Source organism: Prionailurus bengalensis, assembly GCF_016509475.1.
Source record: "Prionailurus bengalensis isolate Pbe53 chromosome B2 unlocalized genomic scaffold, Fcat_Pben_1.1_paternal_pri B2_random_Un_scaffold_46, whole genome shotgun sequence".
Taxonomy (NCBI): domain Eukaryota; kingdom Metazoa; phylum Chordata; class Mammalia; order Carnivora; family Felidae; genus Prionailurus; species Prionailurus bengalensis.
In genome coordinates this window covers 226,705-240,438 of record NW_025091153.1, presented here as the reverse complement: position 1 = coordinate 240,438, position 13,734 = coordinate 226,705, and the positions used below count along the sequence as shown (strand labels likewise).

At 43.8% G+C, this 13,734-nt stretch overlaps 1 pseudogene; it reads right to left on the bottom strand.

Moving 5' to 3' along the window:
• Positions 1–4,336: 4,336 nt before the first annotated feature.
• Positions 4,337–12,414, bottom strand: LOC122478285 (annotated as a pseudogene).
• Between the last annotated feature and the right edge of the window lie 1,320 nt (positions 12,415–13,734).

The window sequence follows — 13,734 nt, the reverse complement described above, 5'->3', positions numbered from 1 at the left end:
ATACTATCCTTTGATGCACAAAAGTTTTAAATTTTCATGAGGACCAATTTGTCTATTTTTTCTTTTGTTGCCTGTGCATTTCATGTCACATTCAAGAAATCTTTGTCAAATCTAATGTTGTGAAGCTTTGACCCATGCTTTTCTTCTAAGATTTTTAGTTTTGGCCTTTATGATGAGGTCTTTAATCCATTTTGAGATTATTTTGAATGTGGTATTAGGTATGGGTCACCTTTTTTCTTTTGGATGTGGGTATCCAGTTTTCCCAATCATTTGTTGAAATGATTGTCCTTTTCCAACGAATGGTCTTGGCACCCTAGTCAATAACCACTTGACCATATATCCAAGTTATTTTCTGGACTCTGTTATTCCATAAGTATGTATATCTATTTTTATGCCAGCACCACACTCTTTTGATTACTGTCACTTACAAAAATTTTTTTTAACGTTTTATTTATTTTTGAGACAGAGAGAGACAGAGCATGAATGGGGGAGGGGCAGAGAGAGAGGGAGACACAGAATCGGGAAGCAGGCTCCAGGCTCTGAGCCATGAACCCAGAGCCCGATGCGGGGCTCGAACTCACGGACCGGGAGATCGTGACCTGAGCCAAAGTCGGACGCTTAACCGACTGAGCCACCCAGGCGCCCTGATTACTGTCACTTTAAAGTAAGTTTCAAAATTACAAAATTCAAAACTAGGCCTTCAAATTTGTCCTTTTTCATGATTGTTTTGGCTTTTGGTGTCCCTTGACCCCAAATAAAATTCCATATGATTTTTCTATTTCTGCAAAATATATCATGAGATTCTGATAGGGATTGCATTGAATCTTTTGATCGTTGTGGGTAGTATTAGCAGCTTAATAATATTAAGTCTTTCAATCCAGAAAAGTCTTTCCATTTCTTAATGTCCTCACTGATTTCTTTCAGCAGGTTTCTTAGTTTTCCCTGTACCAGTTTTTGCCTCCTTGGTGAGGTCAGTTTTCCACATATTTTATTTTTATTCATGCTATTGTAAATAGAATTGTTTTCTTTTTTTTTTTAATTTTTTTTTCAACGTTTATTTATTTTTGGGACAGAGAGAGACAGAGCATGAACGGGGGAGGGGCAGAGAGAGAGGGAGACACAGAATCGGAAACAGGCTCCAGGCTCTGAGCCATCAGCCCAGAGCCCGACGCGGGGCTCGACGCGGGGCTCGAACTCCCGGACCGCGAGATCGTGACCTGGCTGAAGTCGGACGCTTAACCGACTGCGCCACCTAGGCGCCCCTAGAATTGTTTTCTTAATGTCCTTTTGAACTGTTCATTGTGAGTGTATAAAAATACAAATGATTTTTTCATGTGATTTTGTATCCTGCAACTTTCCTGAATCCATTTATGAATTAAAATTTTTTTTTTGCAGAATTAAAAAAAATTTCTACATAGAAGGTTGTATAATGAAACAGGGATAGATTTACCCCTTCCTTTCCAATCTGGATGCCTTTTATATCTTTTTCTTGCCTAATTGTTCTGGCTGTAACTTCCAATACCATATTGACTAGAAACGGTGAAAGCAGGCATCCTTGCCTTGTTCCTGATCTTAAGGGAAAATCTCTTAGGCTTTCAACACTGATATTAACTGGGGCATTTATAATTGGATTTTATTATGTTGGGGTAATTTCCTTTTATTCCTTGTTGTATAAGTCCTTTTATAATGAAAGGGTGTTGAATTTTTTCTTTGTCTGCATTAATTGAGATTATCATGTGTGTTTTTTTTTAACCTTAATTTTGTTAATGTGATGTATTACTTGATTTCCTATGTTGACACTTCCTTGAATTCCAGGAATAAAACTCACTTGTTCATGATGTATAATCCTTTTAATATGCTCTTAAATTCAATTTGCTAGTATTCTGTTGAGTTTTGCACCAATATTCATGGGGGATATTGATCTGTAGCTTTCTTCTCTTGTAGTGTGTTTGTCTGGCTTTGGTATCAGGACCATGCTAACTTTATAGAATGACTTCAGAAGAGTTTCCTTTTTCTTCAAATTTTTGGGAAGAGTTTGAAAAGGATTGGTGTTAGTTCTGTAAGTGTTTGGTAAAACTCACCAGTAAAGCCATGAGGTCCAAGGCTTTTCTTTGTCAGGTGTTTGATTACTAATTTAATATCCTTTCTGGTTATAGGTCTATTCAGATATTCTATTTTCTTATAATTGTGTCTTGGTAGGTTTTAGTTTCAGGGAATCTATCCATTTCATCTAGGTTTTCCAGTTTGTTGGCAAGCAATTGTTTACAGTGCTCTCTTATAATCCTTTTTATTTCTGTAGAATAGGTAATAATATCTACACTTTCCTTTCTGATTTTATTATTATTATTTTATTATTTTATTTTTTATTTATTTTTGAGAGACAGAGAGAGACAGAGAGAGAGAGAGAGAGAGAGAGAGAGAGAGAGAGAGAGGCAGAGTGTGAGCGGGGAAGGGGCAGAGAGAGAAAGAGGGAGGCACAGAATCCAAAGCAGGCTCCAGGCTCTGAGCACAGAGTCTGATTAGGGCCTGAATTCAGGAACTGTGAGATCAAGACCTGAGCTGAAGTTGGATGCTTAACCAATTGAGCCACCCAGGCGCCCCTCCTTTCTGATTTTAGTAGTGTGTTTTCTCTCTTTATGTCTTTAGTCAGTCTAGGTAAAGCTTTGTCAATGTTATTGATCTTTGCAAAGAATCAGTTTTTGGCTTCATTGATTTTCTTCATTGCTTTTCTATTCCCTGTTTTATTTATCTCTGATATAATATTGATTCTTAACTTTCTTCTGCTTGCCGTGAGTTTATTTGTTGTTTGTTTACTAGTTCTTAAGTTGTAGAGTTTGGTTGTTGATTTGAGATCTTTTTTGATATAAACATTTGCAGCTATAAATTTCCCCATAAGCATTGTGTTCCTGTATTCTATAAGTTTGGATATATTGAGTTTTGTTTTCAGGTGTCTCTAAATATTTTCTGATGATTTTCTTTGGTGGTATACTTGTTTTACTGTTAAATTGACACATCTGAACCAAAATATTCACAATACTTGATACACTTTAAAGAGAATCATGTACTATAGTCTTAGATGTAACCACAGAACAAGCAGAACAAAAAGCTTTAAAATATATCCATAGTGTGTATTATTTCAATATTCATTCATTTACAAGTTAGACTTTTTCTTTTTGTAATTCTTTAAAGTTATTTATCTAGTTCTTTATTTATTTGTAGTGTGTGTGGGTGAGTGGGGAGATGGGCAGAGGGAGAGAAAGAATCTTAAGCAAGCTCCATGCTCAGCATGGAGCCCAAAGCAGGGCTCGATCTCATGACCAGGAGTTCATGACCTGAGCTGAAATCAGAAGTCTGATGCTTAACCAATGGAGCCACCCAGGTGCCCCTCTTTTCCTTTTTCTTTCATTGTTTTATCTGTTTATTTATTTATTTACAAAAATTTAAAAATGTTTATTTATTTTTGAGAGACAGAGAGAGACATGGCATGAGTGGGGGAGGGGTAGAGAGGGAGACACAGAATCCAAAGCAGGCTCCAGGCTCTGAGTTGTCAGCACAGAGCCCGACGAGGGGCTCGAACCCATGAGCTGGGAGATCATGACCTGAGCTGAAGTCAGATGCTTAACCAACTGAGCCACCCAGGCGCCCCACTGTGAATTATTTTTAAACATCAAAATGAGTACTGTATGAAATTTTAATTCTATAAAATCAAATGCTGTAAAATTATTGCCAACTGCTTTTGCATATCAGAAACAAATTTATAGATATTTTTATTTTATTTATTTAAAAAAAATTTTTTTTTCAACGTTTATTTATTTTTGGGACAGAGAGAGACAGAGCATGAACGGGGGAGGGGCAGAGAGAGAGAGGGAGACACAGACTCGGAAACAGGCTCCAGGCTCTGAGCCATCAGCCCAGAGCCTGACGCGGGGCTCGAACTCACAGACCGCGAGATCGTGACCTGGCTTAAGTCGGACGCTTAACCGACTGTGCCACCCAGGCGCCCCTATAGATATTTTTAAACATCTCAGGGCACATGGGTGGCTCAATTGGTTAAGCATCTGACACTTAGTTTCAGCTCGGGTCACAATCTCACGGTTCGTGAATTCGAGCCCCACATCAGGCTCTGTGCTGACAGTACAGAGCGTGCCTGGGATTCTGTATCTCCCTCTCTCTGCCCCTCCCCTGCTCTCTCTCTCTCTCTCTCTCAAATAAACTTAAAAAAATATTTTGAAAACAGCTCAATGTACTAAGTCTTATCCAGGTGTACAACGTAATATTTTTTCAATAAAAAGCTGTATATCTAAAACAATTCAAGAACTCACAATAGAATAAACTGTTAAAAATGTGCAAGTTCACTAGACATGACCTACACTCTGTTGTATATGGATAGAGGTTTAAATGCTTATCTTATTGTAAAATACATTGAGTTTTTTGTATTCCTTGGTTATCATACATTGTCTCCCTTAAGAGGAGGTATGGTACTGTTATCTCCAGTTTCTAGTTCTGGTAATGAAAACCTCCATGAAGTCTGTTAACAATTCATTACTGGTACATTTATGAAGGCAGCTCACATGATTTGCAAACAAAACCTTCAGGCCTCGTGTTATTTACCAAAGAATTCAGTGCAGCAAGAAGAGAAAGCCCAGTATGCAAATTTACAGACTAATCTACAAATTAACCAGTTTCTGTGATCCAAACTGTGTCAAACTTTCAAGGTATTGTCCATAAAGTTCCATATCATTGTGACCTGCCCCTTCTACCCACAGAGGCTGCATTGGTCTTTGACAAGACTCAAACAATGTGAGGCCATGTGAAGGGTCAAGATGACTTCATCTTCAGTCCCGTGAATTAATACTGGAGAGGTTATCTTAGAGACTTTGTCAATGTTTGGGAATGCATCCAAACAGTAGGTCTTCATGGTATCAGGAAAAGTGACTGGCATTGCCGAGGTCAAAGGGGAATGAAGAATTATGCAAGCACTCTTACACCAAGCTGCAAGATCCACAGATGGTACTGTCCCTCTCTAATTTGGTCATTATAGAATCACATTTTCAGGGCGTTATCCATATCTTGTCCTAAGAGCAAGCCAAGCAGCTTCTATATCTGCATAGAGGTTCTTGTCTGATGGTTTCCCAGAACTTGGGCCATACCCAGAATAATCCTATGAGAGCATATGACAATTACTCTGTGATCCCAGTCCTATATAGAGTTGCTCATCTGACCACGATCAACAGCACTTCCATGTGAGAAGAATAAAGCGTACTTGACATTGGGTGAACAACGTGCAAACATGCAGACAATTCTGTTGCCTTTACTGGTTCTAGTCATGAAACACTAATAGCATCTCTTTGTTTAGAAGAGTGCTGCCAGTCTGCTGGTTGTGATCGGTGTAAAGTCCAGAGGCTTCCACGTTCATCATACATCAGCATATAAGTTGAATAAGGTGGCAAAAATGCTAATTTTGAAGCCATTTTCCCAGGAAAGGCGGACAGCAGAAGAGGCCACATAGTTCACTAAAGGAGAGGTTATTCTTCTATACCTGAGGTGTGGGGAGGAAAGGGCCAGGAGGGAGTCCCTGCCCATGCACTGTTCTCCACAAGATGCGACCCATGCTGCAGCCACTGCCGCCACCTCCCCTTCTGGCACAGCAGACACCTCTCCAGATGCAACCAGGTCTTCTTCACCCTTACTTTCCTTTCTATGCTCCTCCTCAGCCTCCTCTGTGGGGCCGGCTCTCCTGATGGGAGGAAGGTGGACATGGAACCGAGGGGGCGGGGGGGTGAGCAGAACTCTCGCTAAGGAAGGAGTTGGTCACTGACTTAAATGTTTTTTAAATAGTTCACTTGGGATTTCTTTGGGCCCATTGGTTAAGAGTGTGTTTAATTTCCTCCCTATTTGTATATTTTCCGGTATTCCTTTTGTTTTTGATTTCTAACTGCATCCCATTGTGGTTGGAAAAGATATTTTGTGTCATATCTCCTTTCAATACTGTTGAGTCTTAATTTGTAGTCTAACATATAGTGTATCCTGGACAATGTCCCATGTGCGCTGGAGAAGAACGTGTATTCTGTTATTCGTGGGTAGAGTGCTGTGTATGTGTGTGTCAGATCTAGCTGGTTTCTTGTGTTGCTCCAGACCTGTGTTTCCTCACTTTTCTTCTGTGGGGTGCTCTATCCAGCTTTGAGAATGGGACAGTGAATTCTCCAGCTACTATTGTGGGTCCCTACTTCTCCTTTTCCTTCTATTAAACTTTGATTCATAGATTTTGTTGATCGGGCATTAACGCTAAAAGTTTATCATTGTCAGATATTCTTGCTCTATTGAAACTTTGTTGTTTTGTCTCTTCTAAATTTCTTTTATTTAAAACCTATTTGGTCTGATATCAGTAGAAAATACTCCAGTTCTCTCTTGATTACTGTGTGCAGGGGATACCTTTTCTTACTTTTCACTGTCAAACTATTTGTGTTTTTGGATAAAGTGAGTCTCTTTTAGACAACATAGAGTTAGATCATCTTTCTGTCACCATTCTGCCAGCCTCTAGTTTTGACTGGAGTATTTAATTCATTTACATTCAAAGTAATTGCTGATAAGGAGGGACGTGTCTCTGTTATTTGGCTATTTTCTACATGCCTTATAAATACATTGTTCCTCATTTCTGGATTTGTTGTTTTAGTTTAGCTTTTTTAGTGAAATGGTTTAATTCTCTCTCATTTCCTTTTGCATATATTACTCTATAGACATTTTCTTTATGTTTGCCATGGGGATCACATCACACATCCCAAAAGTATAGCCCTCTAATGCGTATTTCTACAAGCTTATCTTCAATAACAGACCAAAAGTCTCATTTTATGCAGCTCAATCTGATCCCCTTGCAGTAATTGATGTCAGAAAATTACATCTTTATACATCATCCCAAAACATAGACTAATAATTGTTTTCGTGTTATTTGTTAAATCAAGTCAAAAACAAAAAGTGGAGTTACAATTCAAAGTTACAATAATAGCGGCTTTAAAAAAAATATCAGTCTTTTAAATCATGTAGAAAACAAAAACTGTACTTATAAAAAGTCACACTAAAACGATGTTTATAATTGCCCATTTATTTACCTTCACTGAGATCTGTATTTCTTCACACAACTTCAGTGACTGTCCAGTGTCCTTTCACCCTGAAGGATTCCCTTTAGCAAACCTTGCAGGGCAACTATGGGGAAATGAACTCTCTACCTTTGTTTACCAGAGAATGTCTTCATTTCTCCCTCACTTTGAAGACCCATTTTGCAGATATAGGATTCTTGATTGGAATATTTTTCTTTCAGCACACAGCATATCAGCCCATTGCCTTCTGGTCTCTAGGCTTTCTGATGACAAATCTGTCAACTTTTTAAGGAACCATTGTACTTGATGAGTCACTTTTCTCTTAGTGCTTTCAAGACTCTTTGCCTTTGGTTTTCGTTTCATTATAATGTGTCTTGGTGTGGATGTCTTTGCGTTCATCCTAAATGGAATTTACTATTCTTCTTGGATGTTTATATTCATGTCTTTCATCAATTTGGATCAAGTTTTCAACCATTATTTCTTCAAATAATCTCTCTTACTTTATTCTCTATCTTCTGTCTGGGACTCCCAAAATGCATATGTTGGTCCCTTTTCTGGTGTCTCAGTGCTCCCTTAGACTGTTCACTTCTCTTCAATGTTTTTCATTTGGCTCCTCAGACTAGATAATTTCAACTGTTCTCTCATCAAGCTCAGTGATTCTTTGTTCTGCTTACTGTAGTCTGCTCTTGAATACCTCTAGCAAATTTTTCATTACAGTTGTTGTACATATCAGCACCAGACTTTCCTTTCAGTTTCTCTTCATGTTGTGTATCTCTTTGTTGATATTTTACTTTATTCATAGCTCAATGTTTTGACTTTTTGGGTCTTCCTTTAATTCTTTGAACATCTTACAGACTGTTGATTTAAAGTACTTGTCTAGGAGTGGCTGGGTGGCTCATTTGGTTAAGCATCTGACTTCAGCTCGGATCAGGATCTCATGGTTCATGGGTTCAAGCCTTGCATCGAGCTCCATGCTGTCAGCTCAGAGCCTGGAGTTTGCTTCAGATTCTGTATCTCTCTCTCTCTCTCTCTCTGCCTCTCCCGTGCTCACACTCTGTTTCTCTCTCCCCCTCTCTCAAAAATAAATAAACATTAAAGAAATTTTAAAAATTAAACAAAATACTTGTCTAGTAAGTCCACATTCTGATCTTTCATGGGGATATTTTCTGGGTTCTTTGTTTGTGGGTTTGTTTGAATGAATCTTATTTTCCTGTTTCTTTGTATAATTTTTGTTTCGTTGTTGAAAACTGGTCACCTCAATCTTATAATGTGGTAACTCTGAAAATCAGATTCTTCCCATCAGCAGGTTTATTTTTGTTTTGATTTTTGATTGTTGTAGTCTGTGTGCCAGAAATCAGCCTGAGGTGTAAATTTCAGCTCTTCTCATGTCATTTTTCAGCCTACACTTTTCCCTGAGCATGTGTGTGGTAATTTTCTACATCCCTGCTCACCTCCTCTACCAGTGATGTTCAGAGAGGCTCTGAGAGCACAGTGGCAATGCCCCTGGGTGGCCAAGGGCTGACAACAAAAGCCCTTATACCTGCTTAGCCAGGACATCCCCCAGGGACTCCCTGGGCTACTGCACCAGGACAGGACTCTACATAGGGTTTGGCTTGTAAATTGTTTTCCCAAATATACTCTGACTTTGATGCTTCCTCCCCACTGAGTAACCAGGGACTTTGGCCTTACAGAAGAAAAGGTCTGTAGGCCATTAAAGTTGGTTCCCAGATCTGAAGCCAGATCCACAAACATGCTGGATGTTCCAATGCATAATCTGGCACTTTCCATGGAGAGGACATTGGACTAGGAGTCCCTGTCACTTGTTCCTGCTGCAGCATTTGATGCTGGAGGCTGGGATACTGGTTCTTTATTTCAGTCATGTAAATGCCATAATCTTCACTCCTGACAACTTCAGGTCCCTCTGTCTGCTATCCATAACACTTGAGTCAGGAGCTCTGGTACCCAAGTTCAAATCTCATTTATACCCCGATGGCTAACCAAGGGGTTTGAGAGTGGCTAGCCAGGAGCTCCCAAGGGCCTCAATCTCTGTAGCTGAGCCAATGACCTACAACAGGAAAAGCCCCTTCCTGAGTCCCAGACATCTCAAAGGCATCTGGTGGTTAAGCACTGCTTGTCTACAGTGCCCAATGTGATTGAAATGTGAGTGCAGGAGGCACTGTGCATAGTCCTGGTTGCTTGCTCAGGCAACCAAGGCCAGCAGGCAGGCAGTAAACTCAAGTAGGAACATGTGCAGATGCATCCACACGTGTACAGGACCCACCACACCAAACACCCATAAACTTTCCTCTTTCCAGCCTTCAAGTAAACATTAAGGAATTCTGGTCACAGCGTTCATTCCCTCTTTCCTTCTCTTCCTTCCTTCCTTCCTTCCTTCCTTCCTTCCTTCCTTCCTATTTCCAAGTATATTAAGTGGATATCTCTGTGCCAATCTGTGTGTTAGGCTTGGTAATCATTTAATGAAACAGACAGAACATATATTCTCCTAATGCTTACAATCTGATAGAAAAGAGACAATAAATAAAACATAATAATAGTAGTACCTTATATGGTACAGCTTGATTCGGGGCTGGACCCACGAACCATGAGATCATGACCTGAACTGAGGTCAGATGCTTAACCCACTGAGCCACCCAGTACCCTCACTTGTTTTCCTCTCTCATCCCTTTTCCCAGCCCTTGCTGGTCTCTACCCATGATCCTTCAGCATCCCTCTGCTTCCACCACTCACCAGACAGCAGCAGGAAAGGGCCCCATGATCAAGGACAACACCCTGGAGCAGAACTCAATGTCTTCTTTCCTCTCAAGCTTCGACCCATCCCCCAGCAGAGTACAGGCTCTCCCTGAAAGACACGTCCCTGTTGCGTGTTGGTCCCGGCTGAGCAGTGGCACAAACACAGCTCCTTCTCTCCCTAGCTGTCCGGCTCCCCACCTGCATAAACACCCACGTGCAGGTGTTTGCTTGCTGGCCCCTCTGCCACAGGCACAGACTCCACCTGCAGCTCAGCTTCCCCCCTCCTGTAGCACTGAGCCAGCAGCTCCTAACTGGAAGGCACATCAGAAAGCCCAGGTGAGCAGCAGGTCCCATCTAGAAGAAGTGGGCTGCAGAGGGGTCTGCACTTGACCTGACTCGGGAGCACTCCACCTTCATAGAAGCCTGACCTTGCCCTTCAACCTCACCCCTGGCCCAGGCTTGCAGACTGCACTTGGCCTTCCCTCCTCCTTCCTGGCCCACATGCACCTGGAATCACAGCTTCTTCCCAGTGCTGCTTGGTCCAGGCTGCCAGGGCCTTCCTGCCCCGATCCTAGCAGGGACTGGACAAGGCAATGCAGGCAATGCTGTAGCAACGTTCTTCTAAATGAGGTCTAGGTGGTAAGTGAGACTTCCTAGGTGATGCTGTCTGTCTACCCTCTGTATCCTGAGACTGCCACCACACCACCTCCCCCCACCGCCCACATGGAACCCTCCCAGACAGGGGCCCCCTTGGAATTTCTGTTCCACTTTACATGCCTGGAAAGCTCACTGTTCAAGGAAATTCTTCCTATCAAAGTTAATTAGTGGAAATCACTTGTTTTGACACCAACATTTAAAGTAGGCATTTGAGAAATTAGCGCATGATTTCATGCTCTTTCTCCAGCAAGTGCACCAATGACGTATGAGGCAATCATTTTGATCCCAAGGAACTAGAACTGATGTTCCCTTGGGGAGGACCACCCCAAGAGATAGCAGGAACAACCACAGACCTGCATGGTCCTTACTCTGGTTGTGATATGGTCACAGTCCCTCAATGTGGGGCAGGATGACTAACCATCCCAGGCAGCCCCAGACTGGGCAATGTATAAACACATTAGGACCAATGTATAAACACATTAGGTTCACAAGTGAGAAGACAGTCACCCTCCATGATGGTCACAAATAAATGGTGGAATCAACAGAAAGTCCCCAGGCCCTGCACTCTCCACCTTTTCTTGTTTCATGTGTCACCTTGTTCTTTGACCAAACACAAAACGTGTTTTCCTATTTCCCTCCCCTCAAGCAGCTTGATTATGGGGAAATCACGTTGACCATCCCTTCCTTCAAATCTACAGGGCAGAGACCACCATAAGGAAGCGCTGGCTCAAAGAGGGCAAGGTGAGGCCATAGGGCACAGTCCACATGCTCTGCTCTAAATGGTCTTTTGGGCTGTGCCCTGAGAGGCTGGACAGGGAAAATCCTGGAGGCAGGATCAAAACAGAGGGCACAGCTGCCCCGAGAATGACTTGCCCCCCTCTCCCCAAATGGTCAAGGGGGCCTGCATCTCCTTTTGCATATGTTCCGAAGAGAAACTCCAACAAGAATGGGGGCAGGTGGAGGGAACCAGAAAAGAGTACAGGTGGAAGTGACCCAGAGGAACAATTCAGGACACAGGTCCTGGAGGAACAGTTTTAGGGGCTGCATAGTGGACAGAGGTGACCATCTGTGCTTAGGACTCATCTATCTGCTATAAGTGGATCCTCCCAGTGGAACATTATAGTCAGGGCTCTGGCACCACAGACTGACCCCTAGGTGTGGTCTTGTGGGTCTTTTTCTTGGATTCCTCATGATGGCTGGGGAGATTGGGGAAAGGGTGCACATAGGAAGGAAATAGGGTCATCAACTCTTGTCTGGATTCCTCCCCAGTGTTGAATTCCTCCCTGCTAGCTCTCTGACCCTTTCTTGCTTGTGCCCCTCTGATCCCATGATCTCCTGGGCCCTCTGCAGTCAGGACATAATTGCCATGCATCACCCCGGGGTGAGCCCTGCTGAGTCTGAGAGTAGAGAGAGGTAGGGTCAAGTGCTGAGCAGGGAGCGCAGCCCTCGCTGCCCAATCCTCAGCCAGAGCCAGAAGTGGCCATGCTCCACACTCAAGGCCCCGGTGACCCTGGCTGTGAGCAGGGCTAAGGGTGTGGATGCAGATGCGGCTCACAGGCCACCTCAGCACTCACACTTCCCACTCCTGTTACAGGAGCTTGTCGTCCCCTCCGATCTGTGCGGATACAGATGAGGGATCCCATACCCCAGGAAAGCCCCTCCCATCCCACCATCTGCCCAGACTCTCACCTGGGCTTCCCTCAGCTGCTGGTGATTTCTTCCTGCATGAAAGGACACACACAATAATGGCAATAACAAAAGCAACAGAAGCAACCATAGCACCCCAATGGTTGGTCATCCATTCTGGTGCACCAGGGCATTTCTTGGAAAAAGGCCTTATATTAACCTGGGATCCCTACTTTCCTCTCCCCACCCTGGCTCCTGACCTGATCAGGGCCAGAGCCTCCTCCATGATCACTGCAGTCTCACCTGAGGGTACACAGTATGCAATGTGGTTCCAGGGGCTTCCATGTAGCAAGAGAACCTCTGCTTCTCTCCCTGGGAAATCCTTATGACCACACACATCCAGTAGGTCCCCTTCCCATCAGGAAGGACTCCCTAAACTGCTGGGCATCTTGGCTCACAGGATCCTCATCCTGAAGCAGGTCAGGAAGATATTCCCGGGAGGGAAACTGAAAGCCCAGAACGTCACGGTGACCATGCTCTCCAGGGCCTGGCTGCAGGTGACTTTTACTGTTGGGGACACTGGGGAAGAAAGCACAGAGCCAGCCATGCACATGGCAGAGCACTGCTGCCCTCTAAGTGAGACAGAGAGGACAGGTTTGCTTCTCTCATCTTTCCAGCTCTGGCTGAAGCCATCATTGACCCCAGACTTTCTCCAAGTCCCTTCTGCACCCTACAACCCAATTCCTTTCAGCTGGCAGGAGGATGCACCTGGGATCCAGGCCTCGCTCTCACGGATTCTCATTTTGAGGCTGAGGAGGGGATATGGGGGGGGGGGTGGGCTCCTGGGCTGAGGGGACTATAAGGGAACTCTCTGTGACAGAGTGGATGGAGCTTCCTCTCCTGCTTGACACCCACCTTCCTGGTTCAGTTTTCTGTCAGAGGGTCCATGGCTTTCCTGGACTATTGACACTGGGAGGGTGCATTTCCATCCCCACCTGTTTGGTGTCTCTATCCAGAGGCTGTAACAGCACAGGTGGGTCACGGTACCAGGGACCAACAGAACACACGTGCATCCCACAGGTCAAGGAGGGTTTCCTTGGACAGTGTTGTTGGGGGGAGGTCAATGGGTCTGGGGGAGGGGAAGGGCCCGCACCAGGGTTGAACCTGTTCTGCCCCAGAAGTCCATCCAGGATTCTAGATATTTCTGCAGGCTTCCACCAAGCTCTCCCTGCACATAGGCTGAGGCAGCCTGGTTTGAAAGCCATCTGCATCGTGATTTCCTTAGCCAAGGTCTGCGCTGAGGACCAGGGAACTGGCCATTTATGGTCTTTGAGTCATAGAGAGGGAAGAGCTCCCATCATAGTGGAAATGACCGAAGCCCCTGGTGCTGTTGTCCTCTCAGATCTCTCAGCCCCAGATCTCCTGGAGTGGATACGAGCCTGCCCCCAGCCAACAATGACAAATCCCATCCTGTGTTCCTCTGCTTTCCCCTGACCAGTGACAGATTCCCACCAGAGGGGCCCCTCTCTGCTCTCTTCCACATCTTTCCTGTGCTGGGTGAGTGACGACCACCCCTGGGCTGAAGTCCACAGAACCTCAGTCCTCA